At 37.5% G+C, this 17,731-nt stretch overlaps 1 pseudogene; it reads left to right on the top strand.

Annotated features, from left to right (window-relative positions):
* Positions 1-10,359: 10,359 nt before the first annotated feature.
* Positions 10,360-16,693, top strand: LOC120191365 (annotated as a pseudogene).
* Positions 16,694-17,731: the final 1,038 nt, after the last annotated feature.

Raw genomic sequence — 17,731 nt, 5'->3', positions numbered from 1 at the left:
AAGTGGAGGGCTGCTACTGGAGTTTTGTGTGACAAGAAGGTGCCTCTAAAACTTAAGGGAAAATTTTATAGAATGGCAATAAGACCAGCGTTGTTGTATGGATCAGAATGTTGGGCAACCAAGAAGGATCATATAAGGAGGATAGAGGCTGCAGAAATGAGAATGCTTCGATGGACATGCGGTAGGACTCTGTGGGATATGACAACAAACTCTACTATTAGGATGTCCTTGGGGGTGGTGCCTGTTTCTGAAAAATTGAGGGAGGGAAGATTCCGGTGGTTTGGGCATGTCCTTAGGCGACTACCGTTGGATACGGTCAGGAGGGTAGAGTCGATTACAGTCGACGGTGCCAGAAAGAGAGGACGACCAAGGCGAAAGTGGGAAGACTGCTTGAGATCTGATTTGATGGATTTAGCCCTTACCGAGGACATGACCTCTGATAGGAAAGTATGGAGACTAAAGACTAGGGTAGTCGAGTAGTGTGGGTCACATCTCTAGGGTGTATCATCTCTGTCTTCTTTCAATGCCTTTGTAGTAATTTCCATGAATTCTACTTTTTATACGTTTCTGTTATTGGTATTTATGAAGGCTTAGAACTGGGCTTGCTATCGTGGACTTCTGTGTAATATTCTCTTCACTTTTAAATTTAGTCGGGTCTTACGTTTCTGTCTATATGCATAGATTTTTTCGCAGGGATTTATTTGCAGGGTTTACTTCCCATTTCAAACGCGCATATAATATTAATGATAATTATGACTGCATATGAATACTGTTCAACTATATATTTATGTATTTATTTATACAGGTTTTGCATTTTATCTATATTTTTAATTTTCTGACTGCCGGAGGTCTTCCACGGAAGGTACTCTCAACCTGGCGTTGGGGGAAGCCTACTACCCTACCTCCCCCTTACCCCATTGCATATGGGAATTGGGTTTTGTTGTTATTGTTGTTGTATTTATTAAGAAGCCAGAATTATTTTGATAGCAAAACGACGGTTATCAAATTGGCGCCGTTGCCGGAGACTAACGGTAAGTACTGATTTATTTTTTGTTTTTGATTTATGACCAGAAGTAACCCAGGTGAATTAGTAGATCTAGATCCAGAGATGAAACACGAGCACGAAGAATCCACGCACAAACGCTTCGAGAAAAGAGAAAAAGACAAGAAGAACAAGAGCAAAGTTCAGAAGCAGAATCAATTCCAGAGACAGACTCTGAAGCAGATGCATACAACATCCCGATGACAGAAGAAGAACAAACGATCCGAAAGCTAGCCACAGCACCTGTCACTCAGACGCCATTATGCATTAATTTTCCTAGTGGCGGGACTCCGTTTCAATTAAAGACAGGACTCATTCATATTCTTCCCACTTTTCACGGCTTTCCCACTGAAGATCCGTACAAACACTTGTTGGAATTCCACATATTTTGCACTAGCATAAAACTACAGGGAGTTACCGAGGATCAAATTAAATTGAGAGCTTTCCCTTTCTCTTTATCTGTCTTGGCTAAAGATTGATTATTTTATTTACCTCCAAATTCAGTTAATTCATGGGGTGACATGAATCGAATTTTTCTTGACAGGTTCTTTCCAGCGGCTAAAGCAAGCGAGTTGCGAAGGAGCATTCTTTCCATTTAGCAAAAGAGTGAAGAAAGTCTTTATGACTATTGGGAGCGATTTAAAAAGCTTTGCGCACATTGTCTGTAGCACGGATTAAGTGAGCAAACGTTACTTCAATACTTTTATGAAGGTCTTTTACCAATGGAGATGAAAATGGTGGATGCCGCCAGTGGAGGAGCATTAGTTAACATGACCCCAACAATAGCAAGTGAATTGATTTCAACCATGGCAGCCAACTCTCAACAGTTTTCAAGTAAACCCAGCCGACGGGTTCACGAGATAAGTACATTTTCCCTTGAAAATAAGTTAGATAAATTAACTGAAGTAGTTAATTCACTTATTGCAGGAAAATCTGGAGCAACAAGAGCATGTGGGATATGCACAAAGCTAGACCATACGACGGATTGCTTCCCGCTGATACAAGAAAGAGGCAATGCAAAAATTAATACAGTAGGGAACTTTCTAGGTCCTCCACAAAGACAATACAACCCATACAGCAATACTTACAATCCATGATGGTGAGACCACCCAAACTTCAGCTATGCGGCAAATCAGAGACCAACTTATCAACAAAGGCCTCCTCCTCAACAACAAACACAAAACTCATCATTGGAGGAAATCATAGGAAAGTTAGCAATTTCACAAGAAAAGTTTATTGCATCCCAAGAAAAATTCCAAAACCGAACCGAAACACATCATCAAGAGTTAGATAATCAAGTAAGCCGACTAGCTCAAACTATGGGAAAATTGGAATCACAAGGAAAACTACCTTCTCAAAGGGAGTTAAATCCGAGAGAGAATGTTTGTGCCATCACACTCAGAAGTGGAAAAGTAATCTTACCCGAAGTTCCAGCAGAAAAAGACGCACATAAGGAAGACACACATCAGGAAGAACAAGAGGAAACACCACTTCCATAAATACAAGGTACGTTTGACTCGTATCCTTCTCTTTCTTCTCATGAAATCACGCCACCACCCTTCCCATCAAGGTTGATGAAGCGTGATAAAAGAGCTGAAGAAAGGGAGATCTTAGAGGTTTTCCAAAAAGTTCAAGTCAACATACCTCTTCTTGAAGTAATTCGACAAGTACCAAGGTATGCTCAATTTTTAAAAGAACTTTGTATTACAAAGAGTAAATTAATAGGACACAAAAAGGTAAATTTTGGAGAACATGTTTCTGTAATTTTTCAACGAAAACTCTCACTAAAGATGAAGGATCAAGGTATGTTCACTATACATTGCAAAATAGGTAATTTCAAAATTAAACGTGCAATGTGTGACCTAGGAGCTTCAATTAATGTTATACCATTTTCTATATATAAAATGATTACTAACGAGCCTTTGAAGGAAACAAGAATAACCATACAGTTGGCTGATTGATCTGTGATTTATCTAGTGGGAGTAATGGAAAACGTCTTGGTAAAGGTTGATGTATTATTCTTTCCTGCATATTTCTATGTCATTGACATGGAACATGATAGGTCGGATTCTTATTCTGAGGTACTCTTAGGTCGACCCTTCCTAAGCACAACACATACAAAGATCGATGTTAGAAGTGGTATACTAACAATGGAATTTGATGGTGAGATCGTTGAATTTAATGTTTACAAAGCAATAAATGCCCTGATCATGTTGAAAGAATTAATTTTGTTGATATTATAGATCCTTTAATTGATGAATATATTGAATCTAATTTTTCTTATGATCTTTTTAAGGATCCTGAACTTTGCCACGAAGATGAAGAAAGAGAGTTTGAAAATATTAATTCAATCAATCTTGATTTATCTTTATATTCATTTAAAACTAAAATTTTACCTTCTGTTTTGCAGGCACCTGAGGTAGAATTGAAGCAATTACCGGAGCATTTGAAATATGTCTTTTTGGGTGAAAATGAAACTTTACCAGTGATAATCTCAAGTAAATTATCCAAAGGAGAAGAGGAAGCTTTGGTAGCGATATTGCGCTCTCACAAAGAAGCCATAGGATGGACCATTGTCGACATTAAAGGATTAAGTCCCTCGACTTGAATGCATAAGATCAAAGTCGAAGAAGGAGCAAAGCCATCACGTGAAGGACAACGTCGATTAAATCCACTGATGATGGAAGTAGTAAAGAAAGAAATTCAGAAACTCCTTGATGCTGACGTAATCTATCCAATTTCGGATAGTAATTGGGTAAGTCCGATTCATATGGTTCCCAAGAAAACGGGAGTCATAGTGGTCAAAAATCAAGAATGGGAGTTAGTGCCAACAAGAGTTCAAAATGGATGGCAAGTTTGTATTGATTATAGGAAGTTGAACTCTCTTACTCGAAAAGATCATTTTCCTCTTCCTTTTATAGATCAAATGATTGAAAGATTAGCTGGGAAAACTCATTATTGTTGTCTTGATGGTTTTTCAGGTTTTTTCCAAATCCCAGTGGCGCTAGAGGATAAAAAAATGGCTTTTACTTGAATGCCCTTCCAAAGATGCATATAGGCGAATGCCCTTTGGTCTTTGTAACGCACCAGCCACCTTCCAAAGATGCATGCTAAGTATATTTTCTGACTATGTGGAGAAGGGCATCGAAGTCTTTATGGATGACTTCACGGTTTATGGTAACTCTTTTAATGAATGTCTTGATAAATTAACTAATGTGCTTAAAACATGCTTAGAATATAACCTTATTTTGAATATGAAAAATGTCATTTTATGGTTGATAAAGGGTTAATTTTAGGTCATATTGTTTTCTCAAAAGGGATTGCGGTTGATAAAGCTAAAACAGATGTTATACGCTCACTTCTTACCCCACAACTGTGAGGGAAATTCGTTCTTTTCTTGGCCATGCAGGATTTTACCGCAGGTTTATTAAGGACTTTTCGAAGATAGCAAAACCGTTATGTAATCTACTTCAAAAGGATCAAGACTTTGACTTTAATTTAAAATGCAAAGAGTCTTTCGATTCATTAAAGGAAAAGCTTATTTCAGCTCCAATTGTTCAGCCGCCAGATTGGAATCATCCCTTTGAACTTATGTGTGACGCATCAAACACTAGCGTTGGAGTCGTTCTCGGCCAAAAAATAGGGAAAGAGCCACATGTCATAGCATACGCGTCCCGAACTTTGGACTCGGCTCAGAAAAATTATTCGACAACGGAAAAATAATTTTTTGCTATAATTTTTGCTTTAGAAAAATTTAGATCCTATTTGCTTGGTACTAAAATTAATGTTTTTTCTGATCATGCAACTATAAGGTATTTGATGAGCAAAAAGGAAGCAAAACCAAGGCTTATCCGGTGGATCCTGCTTTTACAGGAATTTAACTTGGAAATTAAAGACAAAAAGGGATGCGAAAATCTGGTAGCAGATCACTTGAGTCGTATTCCCCTTTATACATCCGAACCACCACTTAGAGAAGAATTTCCTGAAGAAAAACTGATGGTGGCGCAAAGCATAACTCATAGTTTGCAGACATGGTTAATTATTTGGCCACATGTAAGTTACCATTATATTTGACGAGAGTTGAAATCAATCGAATTAAGCGAGAATCCCGATACTATATTTGGGATGATCCTTATCTATGGAAGCACTGCTCGAATCAAGTAATTCGACTATGTATTGTCGAAAGTGAGGTAAACTCAATTTTACAATTTTGTCATTCTTACTCTTGCGGTGGTCATTTTGGGCCAAAACGTATAGTTCATAAAATTCTTGAATGCGGTTTCTATTGGCCTAACATCTTTCGGGATTCTTATCTATTTTGTAAAACTTGTGAAAGATGTTAACGTACAGGTAATTTAAGCTGTAGGAATGAAATGCCGCTTAATTCTATACAAGTTTGTGAAATTTCTGATGTTTGGGGAATCGACTATATGGGTCATTTTACTTCGTCATTTGGAAATACTTATATTATTTTATTTGTGGATTATATTTTAAATGGGTGGAAGCTAAAGCCACTCGGAATAATGATGCTAAAACTACAGTTAATTTTTTGAAAAATATTTTTTCCAGGTTTGGCACGCCACGGGCTATAATAAGCGACAGAGGAACACATTTCATCAACCGAGTAATCGAGTCGCTAATGAAGAAATTTGGAGTAACTCAAAGAATTGCTACCGCTTACCATCCACAAACAAATGGACAGGAAGAAGTATCAAATAGAGAAATTAAAACAATTCTTGAGAAAATTGTTAAACCAGACCGAAAGGATTGGAGTTTAAAATTAACCGATGCAATTTGGGCATATCGAACTGCTTATAAAGGTCCCATTGGGATGTCACCATACCGGCTTGTTTTCGGTAAACCATGCCATTTACCGGTCGAGTTAGAACATCAGGCTTGTTGGGCAGTTAAACAATGTAACATGAACATGGATGCAATTGGTGAAGCTCGGAAATTACACATTTAAGAACTTGAGGAAATTCGAAGAAATGCCTATGATAATGCTCGGATATTTAAAGAAAAAACAAAATAATTTCACGATAGTAGAATTTCTTTTAAAACTTTTTTTTTCGGTCAAAATGTATTATTATTTAACTCCAAATTTAAACTTTTTGCAGGAAAACTCAAATCAAAATGGCTCGGACCGTTTACAATTACTCAAGTATTTCCTCACGGTGCTGTTGAAATTGAAGATAACTCAGGAGTACGATTTAAAGTTAATGGTCAAAGATTGAAGTCATATTATGAAAATGCTCCGGTTGGTCTAATCGAAGAAATCAATTTAGAGGAACCCACGTTTTGAAAAATCAGGTCATCGAGCTAACGACGTTAAACAAAAGCGCTTGATGAGAGGCAACCCATTTCGTTATATTTTTGTTTTTAATTTTTATTTTCGTTTTATTTTTTTTATTTTTTAGCGAACTTTATTTCATTCTATTTATTTTATTTTGATTAATTTTATTTTTTTCTGAACAGATCTGAATTTCGATCGAATATTTAACGAAAAAACAGTGCAGAAAAACTGACTTGGTTCGAACAGCGCAGAAAAATACACAGCAGATTCAAACAATGCAGTGCAGGAAAAAAATAGTGTAAAAAAAAAAACAGATTTGGTTCGAACTGTGCAGAAAAGTTCGAACAGAACAGTGCATCATCGGAGAATCTACTCTACAACAGCTCGTCTCGACGTGGCCGTGATTGTCACTAGATTGGAGAGTATTCTTTTTTTTCCTCTCTTTGTTTTTAAATTTGATATACGTTTTGGACAAAACGAAATAAGTGAGGGGGAAAGGATAAGCATGTGTCAAATTTTTCTTGACTTGTTTAATCGTTTGAAATTGAGTTATTCTGATGTTGATATATTGTAATCGTTGGTTGCTAGTCTTGAATTTCGCTTTATACTCTTGCTTCCTTTTGGATTATGACCATGTTTTTATCGAATTTAATTTGCATGATTGGTGATTGATATAGCTAGTGATTTTTTGTTGAGTATTGATATTTCATGCTTTTGTCAATAGAGACGAACTTGACTCAATGCATATAAACTTTTCTTGTGAGATTTGAGCCTAACGAGCATACATTTTCTTTCTTGCTCATTGTTTGACTTGTGTGTGCCGAAATAATTAGGATATTCTAGAACTTGTAATCATAATGCATATCGAGACTACATGTTGAACGTAATGTTTTAATGTGATAGGGGCACCTAGGATAAACCCACTTTTCCCAAAAAAAAATCTACCCATTTATATATCCACTAGTGAACCACATTTGAGCCTATTTCCCTTTCTTTGTTTTTACACCTTATAATTAAACTCGAAGCCTTTTTTCCTCTCTTTTCACACTCTTATCGAAACTTGAGATCTTGTATCATTGTTGTTCCAGAAAAAAAATTTCAATGTTTCAAACGATTGTTCTTAATTATTTTGATCTCTTGTTTCGGTATTTTAAATATTTCTTTTCGACCTTTCCCTACCCTAACCTAATCCCCGTTACACCTTGTTTAAAGACCCCTTGATTATTGCATTATGTTCATTTTTCGTGGTGGAGACTTGATTGGATTCCAAGCCTATGGTAATATTTTTGTTAGTTTCGGTTTGAGCGGTTCCATTTACCCAAACACTTTGAGCAGATATGTGTGAATATTTGTGAGGTATTAAGTCATGTTTCATTAAAGTTGACAATTAATTGAGATATCTTGCCTACTTTAAATTTTCTTGGTTATGTATTTGCTTGATTGTAACTTGAATTCGGCAAATGTCATGGACTTAATTTGATTGGAAGTTTGAGGAATAAATTGAAATAGAAGATGACAACTTATGATTTTGATATGTTAATTGAAGAATAATTGAGGACAAACATTGAATAAGTGAGGGGGAATTTGATAAGTGCTTAATTTAGTTAATATTTTTACTTTTAAATTACTCTTTAATCATTGATTTTTGTGGCTTATTTGTTCATTTTAATTCATTTTCTGTACAGGACGTAAGATTATGGAAATTGCACAAAAAGGACACAATTTTGCAGATTTTTTATTTTCGGAATCAAAGCTGGCTAGAATTCGGATTTGGATTAAACTCAAATTTAGGATAATATTTTAAACATTATATTTTATCTTTGTATTTTAATTTAAATAGGTTTTTAGTATTTTAATTAAGTTTTAGGATATTATTTTTATATTTTATCTTTATCTTTGTATTTTAGTTTAAATAGGTTTTAGTATTTTAATTAGGATTTAGAATATTTTATTATTTTTTAGGTATTTTAGTTTAAATAGTTTTAAGTGTTTTAATTAGGATTTAAGATGTTTTAGCTTGTTTTTAGGATTTTGAAGGCTATAAATACCCTCTAAGGGTGAGCCTAGAAACATATCTCTCTCATTTGAGAATAAAATCTTCTTTTTCTCTCTAGCTTTCTCTCTATTTTTCACATACTTTTCTATTATGCTAAGTATGACTTTGGTTATGCTTAGCTAATTTTCTTTCAAGCCGAAGACTAAAGTGAAGGCTCAATTCCAAACGTGAGAATTGTAAGGTACTTAAATCGCTTCGGATTTTCTCTCTGTTTTCTGAAGCTTACTTTTCAAATCAAAACTATTTCGACATTGGTCCGGATATTGTTATGGTTAATGTTTGAAGAATGATTTGCTTATTGAAGCATATTCAACTTCCCGAGAACACACTTAGCAAAATTGTTTGCTAAGAGGAAACTGAGATCGGAAGCAGTTGTTGTTGAAACGACACAATCCGAGTTGGTAGCGAAGAATTGTTCTTGTAAGCTTAAGTGAATCTTGAAGTAAAAATTTGTTTCGATGATCCGAGGAATTTGAGACGAAGCTGAAGTCTGAGGCTACTTTCACAATAAGTTTCTCTTTATCTTAATCTCTTTAATTTGTTTAATTAATTATTATTATTATTATTTATTTAATTCTTATTTTTAACCACAACTTTTAAAAAAAACCCCTTTTATATTTATTACTATTAATATTTATTATTATATTATTTTTCTTTTTTTATTTATTTTATTTTAATATATCTTTTTAACTTCATCTGGAATTCTATCTTTTTCTAAAATAAAGAAAGAGTTTTATTAAATCAGAAACACCACAGTCCCTGTGGATCGACCCTGCTTCTCTATACTACATTTTCATTTTTATTTATTAAGAAGCCAAGAATTATTTTGATAGCAAAACGACGGTTATCAGGTTCCCATCATTGCTAGGGGTTTTTTATGTGTAAGGTAGCTTGATTTCCTTTTGGGGCTGCCTGTATATGCTGAAACTGATAAATGGATAGTGGGACCTTAACATTGCTTTTCTCAGGGTACCGAAAATTTGCAATAGATTTAGGATTTAAAACAGAATGGATCTTAGTGTTGTTTGTAGTTTTCATAGTGGGAAAAAGTGATAATATTATGTATTGGTGGAAGAGCTGGTTGAAGGGAGGAAACTGTATGGATCGATGGCAGATTCTGGTTTAAAACTGCCCCTCCTGGGAACTTGGTGTTTTAGTATTATTTTGATGACATGCTACTGTTGCACCGTCATTATAATTTATTTATTGTAGGTCTTAGAAACTTAAGCATGTTTCATTAGATCATTATCTATACTTACGGTTTAACTCCTAAACAAAAAATAACTTTTTCCACATATATTCAATACTAGTAAGCATGTTATATACGTGGAGCCAGAACTTTGAGGTTCTGTGCATCTGTAGTGGAGAAGTTGGTCTTAGCTTAGTTTGTGGTTTGGGATTATGTTCCGGGAGGCAATTGTTGGATTGTGCATGTTTAGCTAACGAAGACATCGACTTTTGGAGGAAACAAGGGCTTAAAGGGGTTGTATTTAAAGTGGATTTCAGTAGAGCCTATGAGCCCTTACCCCATTGCATATGGGAATTGGGTTTTGTTGTTGTTGTTGTTGTCAGTAGAGCGTATGATACAATTGACTAGCATATTCTTCTAAGGCTAATGAAACATGTGGGCTTCGGTGACAAGTGGTGTTCTTGGATTTCACAATGTATTTCCACTGCTTCAATTTCGGTTTTAGTTAATGGGTCGCCTACAGAGGAGTTTCCAATTGCTAAAGGCTTGAGACAAGGATGTAGTTTTTGTCATATTTTGTTTAATGTGGTAGGTGAATTACTTCATATGATGTTAACGAAAGCTGTGGAAACTGGCCTACTTCAAGGGTTTTTTTTAGCAAGAATCAAAACAACTTCACTTTGTCTCATCTTCAGTTCGCAGATGACTTAATTATTTTCTGTCGAGCTTCCATTACTCAAATTAAGAATGTTAGAAGAGTTTTGAGGATTTTTAGCTTAATGACAGGGCTTCACTTTAATTTAGCTAAAAGCAAGCTTTTTGGCATTAATGTGGAGGATAACATCCTTGAGGATTGGGCTTCGGCTATTGGATGTACTATTGGCTCCTTTCCGTCTATATATTTAGGCCTTCCGTTAGGGGAAAAAAGAAATTGTGAGAAATTATGGGAACCAGTTATCGACAACTTCAATAAGAAATTGATTGGATGGAAAGCTTCCTCTTTGTCAATGGCGGGTAGATTGGTGCTTATTAAGTCAGTATTGTCATCCTTACATGTCTTCTATCTATCTATGTTCAAGATGCCATCTAGTATATGTCAGAAGTTAAATTCTTTGATGGCGGTATTTTTATGGGGTGGAGGGGTTGAGAAGAAGAAAATGCATTGGGTAAGTTGGCATAAGATTTGCAAACCATTGAGTGGTAGAGGTCTAGGAGTTGCTAATTTGAAATCTACTAATCGAGCTTTGTTGGGAAAGTGGGTATGGAAGTTTGCTAATGAGAAAAATTCGACGTGGAAGAGTTTCTTATGCAACAAACACAATGTTAGTTGTAATTCTATGGATATTACCAAGGTTTTCTCTCACAAGGACTCTTGGATTTGGAGGGGAATTGTGAATAACTTCATCAAAGATGATTTTATTGGAGGTTGCCTTAGATCCCATGCAAAGTTACAAGTAGGGAATGACAAATTGATCTCCTTTTGGATTGATTCTTGGTTAGGGGATTTTCCATTGAAACTTCTTTTTCCTAGGATTTTTTGCACTTTCACTAAATAAAAGGGGCAATGTTGTTGGTTTTGGGAGCTTTGATTAGAACAGATGAGAGTGGAATATTAAGAGGAGGAGGAATCTTTGTGATTGGGAATTGGTTCAGCTGGTAGAGTTATTGGATAGACTTAAAGGCATCAAATTAATTGATTCTAGGGAGGATTGTTTGCTATGGGATGGAGTAGGGGAGGAGTTGTTTTCTGTAAAAACTTGCAGGAATTCTTTTTCCTCTTTTAATGAGGAATCATTTCTTTGGAAAAAATATGTTTGGATGAGTTTAGTTCCTCCTAGAGTTGAGGCATTCCTTTGGCAAGTATCCCATAAAAAATAGCGGTGAGAGTGGAATTGAAGAAAAGGGGGGTTCCTATAGGGGATGATATTTTATGCCCCTTTTGTAATCATTGTGAAGAATCTGTTCAACATCTTTTTATCTCTTGTCAGGTTTCGTGGGAATTGTGGAACATAATTATAGGCTTTTGGGGTATTCAATTAGCTATACCTTCTGATCCTCCCTCCCTTCTCAGTTCATAGACTGATTTGAGGCCTTATTCTGCTATGGAAGTTTATTCTAGGGGAAATCTTATGGTCAACATGGAAGTTTAGAAATGAAATCATATTTGAAGGAGGAAAGTTGGACAAATTCGCACTGTTTTTCACAGTTCGGCTCAGGTTAGCAAAATGGTTCCTAGCAAAGTATCCTAATCTCTCTATTCAGGTGGATTCTTTAATTGTTGATCCTTCGTTGGTAGACAAATTATCTGCTTTTAAAGATTTGAATAGGCATGTGGTCTGTTGGAGTCCTCCTCCAACTGATTTTTATAAGATGAATGTGGATGGAGCTGTTAGTAGGGTTGGGATGATTGCTGGAATTGGGGGTATTCTCAGAGATTGGAATCCGACTAAGCTGATTTTTTTTTTCATAAAATGTTGGTTCTACTCCTATCATCATAGCAGAGTTGAAAGCTATCAAAAAAGGAATAGACATTTTTGTCTCCTCAGAATGGGTATCGAAGGGAAGACTCATTGTGGAATCTGATTGTAAATTAGCAGTGGAATGGATGAAAGATCAAGCCACAGTCCCAACTTTTCTTACAAATTTAGTTAAGGATATAGTGTCTACTATTTCTGTGTATGAGATTATTGTGAGGTGGATTCCGAGGAGTTGTAACTGCGAGGCTGATAAGCTAGCAAAGGAAGGGATTGAGTGTTGGTATTTTTTGTTTTAGTGAGTTGGGGTTTTTAGTAATAAGGATTAATAGGAGTGTGTTTATGTTTTATGTAACTCGCAGGACTGTAAATGTTGAAGAAACTATTCATTTGGTAGTTGATTCTGTGACTAGCTGCCGATTTGAGGTGACAGATCCTGCCTCAGAAGAAGTGGTACTGATAAAGATACTTCAGGTTCTTCTTGCTTGCATGAAAAGTAAAGCCTCTGTTATGTTGAGCAATCAGCATGTTTGCACAATTGTGAACACTTGCTTTCGAATAGTTCACCAAGCAGAGAAGAAAGATGAGTTGTTGCAGAGGATAGCTCGCCACACAATGCATGAGCTTGTTAGGTGTATATTTTCACACCTTTCAAATGTTGAGAACACAAAGCATGCCTTGGTTAAGAGAAGTAGCACTGCTAAACTTGAGGTTGATGCTTTCTCTAATGTTCCTCTGCTTTTTGTTTTTGTTCAATTTTGGTTTCAACCTCTTCTTATCTTGTTTCCTTTGCCTGCTTTCAGTAGGAGAAAATAAAACATTCCAGAAGCCAATTGATATTTCTCCAGTTATGTTTTGTTATTTTGGTTATGGTTTTCATCACTATTTCTACTTTATCTAGAGTTTTCTTCTTTGCAGCTTGGTGGGATAGATAACGATTATGCATTTGGGGCTAAACAAGCCGAAAATGGAAACGGCTCTGAGTATGATGGTCAAGCATCTTCTGGAAGTTTTGGATCCAATTCTGCAGGTCTGGTAGGAACTGTGAGGGAAGAAAGTATGGTAGTAGCTGGTGACGGAAAGGAGACGATTCCATATGATTTGCACCTCATGACAGAACCATTTGGCGTCCCTTGCATGGTGGAGATATTTCATTTTTTGTGTTCTTTACTAAATGCCGTTGAGCATGTGGGAATGGACCCCCGCTCAAATACCCTGGCATTTGATGAGGATGTGCCGCTTTTTTCCTTGGGATTCATTAACTCTGCTATAGAGTAGGGTGGGCCTTCCTTCCGTCGTCACCCAAGGTTATTGAGCTTGATTAGGATGAATTACTTCGCAATCTGATGCAATTTGGGTTGTCAACGAGTCCACTTATTCTTTCAATGGTATGTAGTATTGTTCTAAATCTTTATCAACATCTCCGTTCAGAACTCAAACTACAGCTTGAAGCTTTTTTTTCCTGTTTAATTCTGAGGCTTGCACAAGGCAAATATGGAGCTTCGTACCAGCAGCAGGAGGTGGCTATGGAAGCCCTAGTCGATTTCTGTAGGCAGAAAACATTTATGGCGGAGATGTATGCTAATTTAGATTGTGATATAACTTGCCGCAATGTGTTCAAAGTCCTTGCTAATTTGTTGTCAAAGAGTGCATTCCCTGTGAACTGCCATCTGTCTGCAATGCACATTCTTGCCTTGGATGGTTTAATTGCTGTTATCCAGGGAATGGCTGAGAGGATTGGGAATGGTTCGATTAGTTCAGAGCAGGCCCATGTTATTCTCGAGGAATATTTGCCATTCTGGATGGTAAAATGTGATAACTATGCTGATCCAGTTCATTGGGTTCCATTTGTCAGGCGGAGAAAATACATCAAAAGAAGGCTGATGATTGGAGCTGATCATTTTAATCGTGACCCAAAAAAAGGTTTAGAGTTCCTCCAAGGAACACATCTTTTGCCTGACAAACTTGACCCCCAAAGTGTGGCTTGTTTTTTCAGGTACACTGCTGGATTAGATAAGAATCTTGTTGGGGATTTCCTGGGAAATCATGATGAGTTCTGTGTTCAGGTTCTTCATGAATTTGCTGGGACATTTGATTTCCAAGAAATGAATCTGGATCCTGCACTAAGACTGTTCCTGGAAACTTTTCGATTGCCAGGAGAATCACAAAAGATACAAAGGGTGCTGAAGGCATTTTCTGAGAGGTACTATGAGCAATCTCCACAGATTCTAGCTAATAAGGATGCTGCTTTGTTATTATCATATTCACTTATAATGCTTAACACTTACCAGCACAATGTCCAAGTAAAGAAAAAGATGACAGAGGAGGATTTCATCCGGAATAATCGGCATATAAATGGAGGTAACGATCTACCTCGAGAATTTCTGTCGGAATTATACCACTCAATATGCAAGAATGAAATCCGCACAACTCCAGAGCAAGGCTTTGGTTATCCTGAAATGACCCCGAGTAGGTGGATAGATCTGATGCACAAGTCTAAGAAAACTGCACCGTTCATTGTAGTTGATTCTAGAGCATACCTTGACCATGATATGTTCCCAATAATGTCAGGTCCAACAATTGCTGCTATCTCTGTTGTATTTGATCATGCTGAACATGAAGATGTTTACCAGACCTGTATTGATGGATTCTTATCTGTTGCTAAGATTTCAGCATGTCATCATCTTGAAGATGTACTGGATGACCTAGTTGTGTCTCTCTGCAAATTTACCACCCTTTTGAATCCATCATCTGTTGAGGAACCAGTGTTAGCTTTTGGTGATGATATCAAAGCAAGGATGGCAACTGTAACTGTTTGTACTATTGCAAATGGATATGGTGATTATATTCGCACAGGTTGGAGAAATATACTGGATTGCATCTTACGACTGCACAAGCTGGGGCTTCTTCCAGCTCGAGTAGCCAGTGATGCGGCTGATGAGTCAGAGCCCTCTGCAGACCCCGGTCATGGAAAGCCAATTACATATTCTTTGTCTTCAGCTCACTTACAGTCCATAGGAACCCCCAGGAGATCATCTGGATTGATGGGCCGGTTCAGTCAGCTTTTATCTCTTGATACAGAGGAGCCAAGATCACAGCCCACTGAGCAACAACTTGCTGCTCATCAACGCACCCTTCAGACAATTCAAAAGTGCCACATTGACAGCATATTTACAGAGAGCAAGTTTTTGCAAGCTGAATCTTTGTTGCAGTTAGAACGAACCCTAATTTGGGCTGCAGGGCGGCCCCAGAAAGGAAGCAGCTCACCTGAGGATGAAGATACTGCCATTTTCTGCCTGGAGTTGCTTATTGCTATTACCCTGAACAACCGTGATAGGATTGTGCTTCTATGGCAGGGTGTCTATGAGCACATAGCTAATATTGTTCAATCAACTGTTATGCCTTGTGGCCTGGTTGAGAAGGCTGTTTTTGGGCTTCTTAGAATTTGTCAAAGGCTGCTTCCTTACACAGAGAACCTGGCTGATGAACTCTTGAGGTCCCTGCAACCTGTCTTGAAGCTTGATGCTCGAGTGGCTGATGCGTACTGTGAGCAGATCACACAGGAAGTTAGTCGCCTAGTGAAGGCAAATGCTACCCATATCAGATCTCAAATGGGGTGGCGAACGATAACATCTTCACTTTCCATCACAGCCCGACATCCAGAAGCATCTGAAGCAGGTTTTGATGGAATATTATATATTATGTCTGATGGGGCTCACTTGTTCCCAGCCAATTATGTTCTCTGTGTAGATGCTGCGAGGCAGTTTGCCGTCACGTGTTGGACAAGCAGAGCGATCTATACGTGCACTGGATCTTATGTCCAGTTCTGTTGATTGTTTGGCAAGGTGGACCCATGAGGCAAAGGAAGCAATGAGAGAGGACGATGCTGGCAAGATGTTTCAGGATGTCGGTGATTTATGGTTGAGGCTTGCTCAGGGGCTCAGAAAAGTTTGTTTGGACCAGAGAGATGTCAGAAACCATGGTCTTCTATCATTGGATAAATGCTTGACTGGAGTGGATGACATCCACATTTCTCATGGTTTATGGCTGCAGTGTTTCGATCTTGTAATCTTCTCAATGCTCTATGACTTGCTTCAAATTGCTCAGGGACACCAAAAAGACTACCGCAATATGGAAAGCACGCTTATTCTTGCCACAAAGCTCCTTTCCAAAGTGTTCTTACAGTTACTCCATGAGCTCGCACAGTTAACTACATTCTGCAAACTGTGGCTTGGTGTGCTTAGCAGAATGGAGAAGTATATGAAAGTAAAAGTACGAGGTAAGAAAAGTGAGAAGCTTCAGGAGCTAGTGCTCGAGCTTCTCAAGAACATATTCGTAATGAAGACAAGGGGAGTACTCATGCAGAGGAGTGCACTAGGTGGAGATAGATTGTGGGAACTGACATGGCTGCATGTGAATAACATTGCACCGTCTTTGCAGTCTGAGGTTTTCCCTGATCAGGACCCAGAGCTCAAGCATGGTGAAACTGGTAGTGTAGTGTCCGGTGAAACAGTTTCTGTTCCTTCAAATGAAGGAGCTGGTGCAGGAAGTTAACATTGTGTACAGTTGGATGGTTGAGAAGGGTTTGTCATAGCAAGCCGTAGAGTCACGCATGATATGTTGCTATTTTTCGAGAAGATCCACATTGATGCATTAGGACGTGTTAGTTTATGATGCTGGTAAGATTCCTCAAATCCAAGTCTTGTTTGGACGTATTGGATGCAAAAAAGGGATAGAGAAAGATTAGAGTGAGCCTTGGAAATGTGGATAAGTTGTTGATTTATAATTCCTGTAGTTTTATATTTGGTTAGTGTTCCATCTCATTGCTGCCTCCATGGAACTTTGCCAAAATGTTGTTTTAAAAATTGGTATTCCTTGGAAACTTTAATTCGTTCACAGTCTGCATATGACAAGGATTCATCCGGAAAATATTGGGACCTCGGTCCCTGGGATATCAACGGTAACGATCAAAAATTAAAAAAAAAATGTAAAAATATCAACGGTAACGACTAACGATAAGTACCGAAACTGAAGCTGCCACCTAACAACCAAAAATGGAAAAGGAGATGAGCGGTGTTTTAGAGAAGAGCTATGAATATCAGTCGATCAAAATTATCTTATTACAGCCCCCATCAAGTTATTAATATTTTCTTTGTTGATCCTAACATATTCTCAAAATTTTTGAAGACGAGTGAGATCTACCAAGGCTACCAACGACAGGCCAGTAGTGTCTTTCCCGAAAATGCAATTCTGTTTCTTCGATAGCGCAATCATTTCAGAGAAAAAAAGGTAGCCTTTAAAGGAAAAGATCAATTTGATTCTGTTGTTGACAAGGTTTTGGAGAGCAGAAGTTTTCTGAGGCTGATGTCCTGCTACTATGTTTGGTTTTGGTAGATTCGGAAAATGGAGTTGGAGGCGGGGATGACTTGCTGCTAACCTGAGGGAATATAAATTAATATAGAGATAATCCCATGTCCAAATTTGGTTTATCCCCAATGATGGATCATCATATACGATGTAAATTTGCTCCATGACACGTGACATGGATCCAAACCCTTAGATTGTGTTCGGTCTGTCCCAGCACCTTGGGTTGGTCCACCTCCGCAGAGAAAAAAAATCTGGCAGATTCATTCGTCATAAAGGAAGAAAGAGGTTCACAAAACAAAAGCAAACTTCT

This window comes from Hibiscus syriacus, unplaced genomic scaffold (genome assembly GCF_006381635.1).
Source record: "Hibiscus syriacus cultivar Baekdansim isolate YM2019G1 unplaced genomic scaffold, ASM638163v2 tig00116967_pilon, whole genome shotgun sequence".
Lineage (NCBI taxonomy): Eukaryota > Viridiplantae > Streptophyta > Magnoliopsida > Malvales > Malvaceae > Hibiscus > Hibiscus syriacus.
Note: the sequence above shows the minus strand (reverse complement) of the source record. Positions and strands in the feature narration are given on the sequence as shown.